The sequence below is a fragment of the Emys orbicularis genome, chromosome 3, assembly GCF_028017835.1.
Source record: "Emys orbicularis isolate rEmyOrb1 chromosome 3, rEmyOrb1.hap1, whole genome shotgun sequence".
In the NCBI taxonomy this organism is placed as follows: Eukaryota; Metazoa; Chordata; order Testudines; family Emydidae; genus Emys; species Emys orbicularis.
In genome coordinates this window covers 163,694,741-163,701,158 of record NC_088685.1, presented here as the reverse complement: position 1 = coordinate 163,701,158, position 6,418 = coordinate 163,694,741, and the positions used below count along the sequence as shown (strand labels likewise).

At 44.5% G+C, this 6,418-nt stretch overlaps 1 long non-coding RNA gene across 2 annotated transcripts in view; it reads right to left on the bottom strand.

Moving 5' to 3' along the window:
- Nucleotides 1-4,982: 4,982 nt before the first annotated feature.
- Nucleotides 4,983-6,418, bottom strand: part of LOC135875509 (uncharacterized) — an 85,256-nt gene continuing 83,820 nt past the window's right edge. For both annotated transcript variants that reach the window (XR_010561280.1, XR_010561279.1), the window contains exon 3: nucleotides 4,983-5,069. This is a non-coding gene — a long non-coding RNA (uncharacterized LOC135875509). The remainder of the gene's footprint in view (nucleotides 5,070-6,418) is intronic.

Here is a 6,418-nt window from a genome sequence, read left to right as displayed (position 1 = left end):
TAAAATCAAAATTTACAGCCAAATCCTTTTAGTGTAAATTGGAATAACTTTATTGATTTCAATGGAGCTATGCTGATATATTCCAGGTCAGGATCTGGCTTCATAGTTAGAATTTTGATGATAATGCTAGTCTATAGTGCTTGAAAAAGTAAAAATGTACAAATCATTTTTGGGATTTTCTCTTGCTTTAAATTGATTGTGTGACCAAAAAAGTACCCATTCCTCCACGAAATCTTGGAATTAGGCAAAACACACTTATACTTAGGAAGCAGCTAATGATTCTAGAATTTCCAAATGAACTCAAACAGATATTTAATATATTTTATTTTTAGGACTAAACAAAGAGTCTTTTGAACCATACGACATAATTAGATTAGACAAATAATTCCATATGAACTGTAACCCTATCTGTAGTATGCTGGTGCAAAATAATTTTTTTAAACCCTGACCATACAACCAATTTTGTGCCTGGGGTCAGTCCACATGGAATCAATTGCAAAAACTACAAGATCAGGGCCTTATTTTGTATCACATCTATAGGTCTTGTGACAGGGTCGGGCCAGAGGGCTACAGGAGAGTGATCCTATTGGGATCCAGGAAGTGGGCGGGCCAAAGCCGGCCAAAGCCCGCCCACTGCTAAAAGATCCCCCCAGCCTTAGCGGGGGATCCACAAGACCTGGAAACCAAGTGATTTTGGGGGACAACTAATGAAATAACAGGGACAGGAGTGCGGTCAAAGGGTCCGAAGGGAACCTGAATGGGACACTGAGCAGAGAACCCCGGACAGCGCCCACTGCTCCTCGAAGGCGTCAAGGGAGTCAGTGGACGCCGCCCAGAGGAACTCTGCCCGGATGCATGAATGGACGGAGGATCAGAAAGAGGCCCCACAGTCACAGGAGACTCCATTGGCCAACCTCCTCTCCTTGGTTTTATAGATGGCCATTTTAGCCAGGGCCAGGAGGAGGTTGACCAGGAGGTCCCATGACTTTGTGGGGCCACGGATAGAGAGTGCATAAATAAGGAGGTGAGGGGAAAAGTGCAGCCAGAAACACAACAGGATATCTGTGAAGACCCGGAATAGGGGCTGCAGCCTGGCGTACTCCAGGTAAACGTGCGCCAGGGTCTCCCTCACGCCGCAGAAGAGGCAGGTGTCCCGGGACGGGGGTGAACCACGCCAAGTACATGCCCGTGCTCACGGCCCCATGAAGGAGCTGCCAACTGACATCCCCGGCAGGCCTTGGGAGCAGGGTGGAGTATAGCCTGGCCCACCGGGGCTCCTCACCCTCTAGAAGTGGCAGGAGGTCCCGCCACTTTGTGTCGGGGTGTGACGCGAGAGTGAGGAAGTGCAGGGTGTGGAGCACGAGCGTGTATAGATGTTTCCTTGGCACAGTCTGGAAACGAACCGGCTTCAAGTCGTGTAGCCGGCTTACGGTGAAAGGGCGGGGAGGCCGGTTGGGTCCACAGGGCAGGGGCCCGCTACAGGAGAGTGAGAGAAGGCAGATATATTAGCCCCAGATTAAGCAGGTCCCTTTTCCCTGGGGCAGTTCCAGAAAAATCAGGAATTTTCTGGAACCAATTAAGGCAGGCAGGCTAATTAGGACACCTGGAGCCAATTAAGAAGCTGCTAGAATCAATTAAGATAGGCAGGCTAATCAGGGCACCTGGTTTAAAAAGGACCTCACTTCAGTCAGTGAAGGGTGCGCAAGGAGCTGAGAGTGAGAGGGTGTGCTGCTGGAAGACTGAGGAGTACAAATGCTATCTGGCATCAGGAGGAAGGTCCTGTAGTGAGGATAAAGAAGGTGTTGGGAGGAGGCTATGGGAAAGTAGCCCAGGGAGTTGTAGCTGTCACACAGGTGTTACATGAAACACTGTAGACAGCTGCGATCCACAGGGCCCTGGGCTGAAACCCAGAGTAGAGGGCAGGCCCAGGTTCCCCCCCTATTGGATATAAGAGGAGTCAGGGTGACCAGACAGCAAGTGTGAAAAATCGGGACAGGGGGTGGGAGGTAATAGGAGCCTATATAAGAAAAAGACCCAAAAATCGGGACTGTCCCTATAAAATCGGGACATCTGGTCACCCTAAGAGGAGTTGACTTGGACTGTGAGTTCCACCAGAGGGGAAGGTCCCTGGCCTGTCCCCCTGACCCAAGGTGGGTCAGCAGAGACTGCGGGGATTGTTCTCCTTCCTTTTCCCCATGCTGGCCAGTGATGAGGTTAGCTGAATGAACGGCAGGTTTGAGCCACAAAAGTGTCCAAACTGAGGGCAGCCGTGAATCTCTGAGGTGAGCAAATCCGCCAATAAGCGCAGGGCCCACCAAGGCAGAGGAGGAACATTGTCACAGTCTTAAGATGGTCCAAAAAAGGACAGCCAGATTAAGACAGTATCGAAACACAACTTCTGGTGGAAATACACTATTCTCCAACACACAGCTTGCAGAGTTCCCCTGTGAGTCAGTAAGGCCTAAATGGCACCAGTTCTTACTGATTTCCAGTTTAAATTATTAATTATTCCAGTTGCCCCTCTGATTTCTTTACCTCAAAGTTTCTCCTGAGCTCATTTTCCTTTGACTGGCTTGCCAGTAAAGCCCGTGATGCTCTGCACAGCTTCTGTGTCAGCTCATTGGAGTTGTTTTCTAAATCGTGTTTCTCGGCTATTGCCTATGAGGAAAACACATCACATTTTATTTGTAGTCATATTTAATCTATTTGAAAAAATTAAAAATTCCTGATGTCCCTTTAAATGATGAGCTCCAAAGATATGTTATAAAACAAAGCAAAAAGAATAAGCTATGTTCTGCTTCCTCTTACAGAAAGAGAACTTTGGAGTAACTGTTGACTTCTGCGTTGTATAACTAAGAGCAGAATTTGGCCCTAATCCTTGAAACTCAGCATGATGGCTTTAAAAAAGTACAATTAAAAATAGCCCAGATATCTGAAAAATCCATCCTCCTTTCACTGTCCAGTCCCGGGTTCTAGATTCTGTATCATACCAAAAACAGTACATGTTAAGGTAACACAAATCTTTAACTCAAGACTGGGCAAGGTTATGAAAAATATTTTCAGGCACATTTTCAAGTATATAGTTGTAATGTATAAATATATTCATAATTTAAGCAATATTTATAGTACAGTCTGTTAATCATTGGGAATCCTAACCAGAGCTTTCTTTTAAGTTCAATCATAAGGGCAGCAGATTTAACACTTGCTCTCAATTTTTTTTAACGTAACATATTTTGTCAAAGCAAGCACCTATTAGGTTTAGAAGATGCTTCCCCATTCCCACTCAGTCCTCAACTGCTCATTTGAGAGGTAACATTTAGCTGTTGGACTGATGATCAGCTATCACCAAATATGCCATTGAACAGCCAACAAACAGAAAGGATCAATACCAAACTAGACTCAATTCTGTACAATCCAAATATCAAGAGATTGACAAATTACTCTACCTTTTCCACTTACTATATATTCAAGGAATAGGTTACATGTTCTTAAAAACCAGTATTGGTACACCTTAATTCCCCGTATTTATGGACCAACAAAGACATTCAGCTTGCACCTCTGTCTCCAGAACTACATTCTTCGGGGGTAAGGGAAATTAGTGTAGTGCTATGCTCAATCTTAAATTTATCACCTGACTTTATATCACTATCTAAACCAGGAAGTTAACAAGACCATAACTGTAACACCACCAAATTCTAACTGGTTTTCAACCTTTTTAATCTGTTTTATATCTGTCATAAGAGCTCTATAGTACTCCAAATTAAAAAGGAAGTAAATTTATTACCAACATCAAGAGAGAAAAAAATGAGAATGAAATAATTTAGTTCCATTCTAGAAAGGAGTACGCTTTTCTGGATAAAAACCTTTAGACGTCCAAGTTTCAGTATGAATCGAGTGTTTCAAGAGTAAACATGGAAAGAAGAGTATGTGTAGTGGTTAGTATTTTCTCCTCTGTAGAAAATGTTTGATTAATGTGCTCACACAGCTAGGATGACACATAGCTATGCCGGACAGCTATCGTGGACAAATTTAGAACCTCTGTATTAAGTCAGTGTAGACCATGTGTATCAAAAATAAAAAAGCAGTTTTCTATTAGAGAGTGTGGGTAGAAAAGAAGCAGTGCTCAAATCCGAACAAGGCTAAAGGGAACGGTTCCAGGGCATTACCCCCAAACTGCCTTTGGGCCCATCTGCTACCTCAGTTTACCTTCAATCTTGCATCAAACCAGCTATCACATGTGGCGATTTTACAGTAGTGCTCTCTTCCAGTTTGGTTTATTATCATAACACAACACTCAAACATACCCTTACCAGCCTCAATTATTCCTTTCCATTTCTAAGGCCTCAAGTTTTTCCAGGTCTTTATCAGAACATGCCCATCCCTGCAGTCCAGCCCCTCTCCTAGCTGGGATTTCTGCATCCTGCAGGTCCATCAATGGAGGCTTATCCCTGCACAGTTTCCAGTTCCTTGTAAATCTCTTCCCCCAAAAGTCTTCTGCCTTAGAGTTCTGGAAAATTGTCACCTGTCCTCTTCACAGGCTCTCTGCCTGGGAACTAAGGAGAGAGAGAGTGTCTCTCTGAACTTTTGGGGCATGGGGGGGGGTGTCTCTCTCTTGAATGACTACAGGCTGCCATGCATCTAAACCAGCAGGCCTGGTTTAGATGCATGCTTCTGTCACATGACCCTTGTATTCATTCCCATCATACAGGGAGATGGGCTAAACCTGAGAAAAAGTGCAGCTGTGCCCCAGTCTTTTAATGGACCAGCTCACCCTGTGACAGGAACATATCGCAGCTTGCTCTGACCTGGGATGTATTTAGTTGCACTTAAATATTAGTCATGTCTAGAGCTTTAAACACAAAAAAGAGGACAGTTAAATTTTTACATAAAAGAAAAACTCAGCATCACCACTTCCATTTGAATAGTTCAGATATTAAAAATCCTACGTTGTCAAATTCTGCCCGTAGACCACGGTACTCATGCTTGGCTTGCTGCAAGTCCTGGTTCAGTATGATCTCCTTGGCCTGCTGAGCCACTGTCTCTAAGGCACGGAGCTGACGTAATACTTCCTAGAAATGTAGAAGATGGGGGAGGGGGAGGGAGGAGGGGAGAGAAACACACTCCTGTTACATGTTTCTAGTCAAGTTACTATAACTATTAACACTGGAAAACATGGGGGAGGGACTGTAAATAGTCTCTGTAAATAGTTACTAATTACACTAAAGCCCTCTCTTACAGAAGCAAAAAGAGTTTAAAAACCATTTTTAAGTAAAGCATAAATTCTGTTATGGCCACTAATGGCCATGACTCAGTTTGGCCAATCAGAGTAGCCTACTGAATCTGTTACACCAATACAGGTGGATCAAAAAAATACTAGCAAATAATGGAATGAAGCTTATATATCAATTCAAAAGTAGATCTCCATAACAACATTGAGCATTACAACTAAGCAACCAGACTAATCCCCAATAATCATGATCCTTTGGGGGAAAAAATTCCCTTCTTTGCTATGATTACATGTTTAACTTACTGCTGTAAAAATGTTTTTTGTGAGGAAACTGCCTTAGTTTTTTTCATTTTGACTTACCATAAGACTGAGTAGCAACAGAAGCTTGGTAGAGGGGCATTCACTCCTCCCGCCTCAGTTCTGGGGGAGCAGAACTTCACTAATGCACACCTCCTAAGATCCTTAGGAATCTAGCCCAACTCCTGCAATCTTTAGGAGATGCAAAGTAGATATCCATCCAGGTATAATTAGTTTTTGAGGCTTCTTCCCAGCCCCACGGTCCTTATGGTTGGGGCTCTACATGAATTTGAGAGAGGATTTATGTGGGGGAATAGGGCTATGAGGGGCACAGGACTTTTCGTAGAGGGTGTTGAGGTTGGTAAGGAAAAGAGAGAGCTAAGTGGGGGAGCAGAAAGTGGAGGAAGATAGGGAAGGGAAAGCACTAGTGGCATCTCCTGGCAACAAACCTCTCTGCCAAACTTCTCTTGGCAGCAGTTGCAGGACTCCCCTCTAACAAATCACAGCAGGTTTGTCAGATGGAGAAGGTAGTGAAGTGCTAGTGCTTCCCCTCTGCTTTCTCCTAAGCACCCTCCTATCCTCCAGCAAGACACCTGCTCCATCCCATGTCCTCAAGTACCCCCACAGCCTGTTCCCACTCTCATTGCCAGCCAGAGACCCATCCTATGAAGTCCCCAACCCTTTTGGATCCCAGTGATCCATTTCCCCAAATCTTTATGTCTCCCCCACTTACCCCCAGCCTCTCTGCCCTCATACCCTTTCCAAAGGCCCACTCCTACCCTGGGCTGGCCTGCCAGGAGCAGAAGAACGCAGGTGGGGAGGGTCACACTCAGGAATAAGTGAGCCAATTACTAGCAAAATGTTCACACTTTTTTTCTGATTTTTTTTATCATC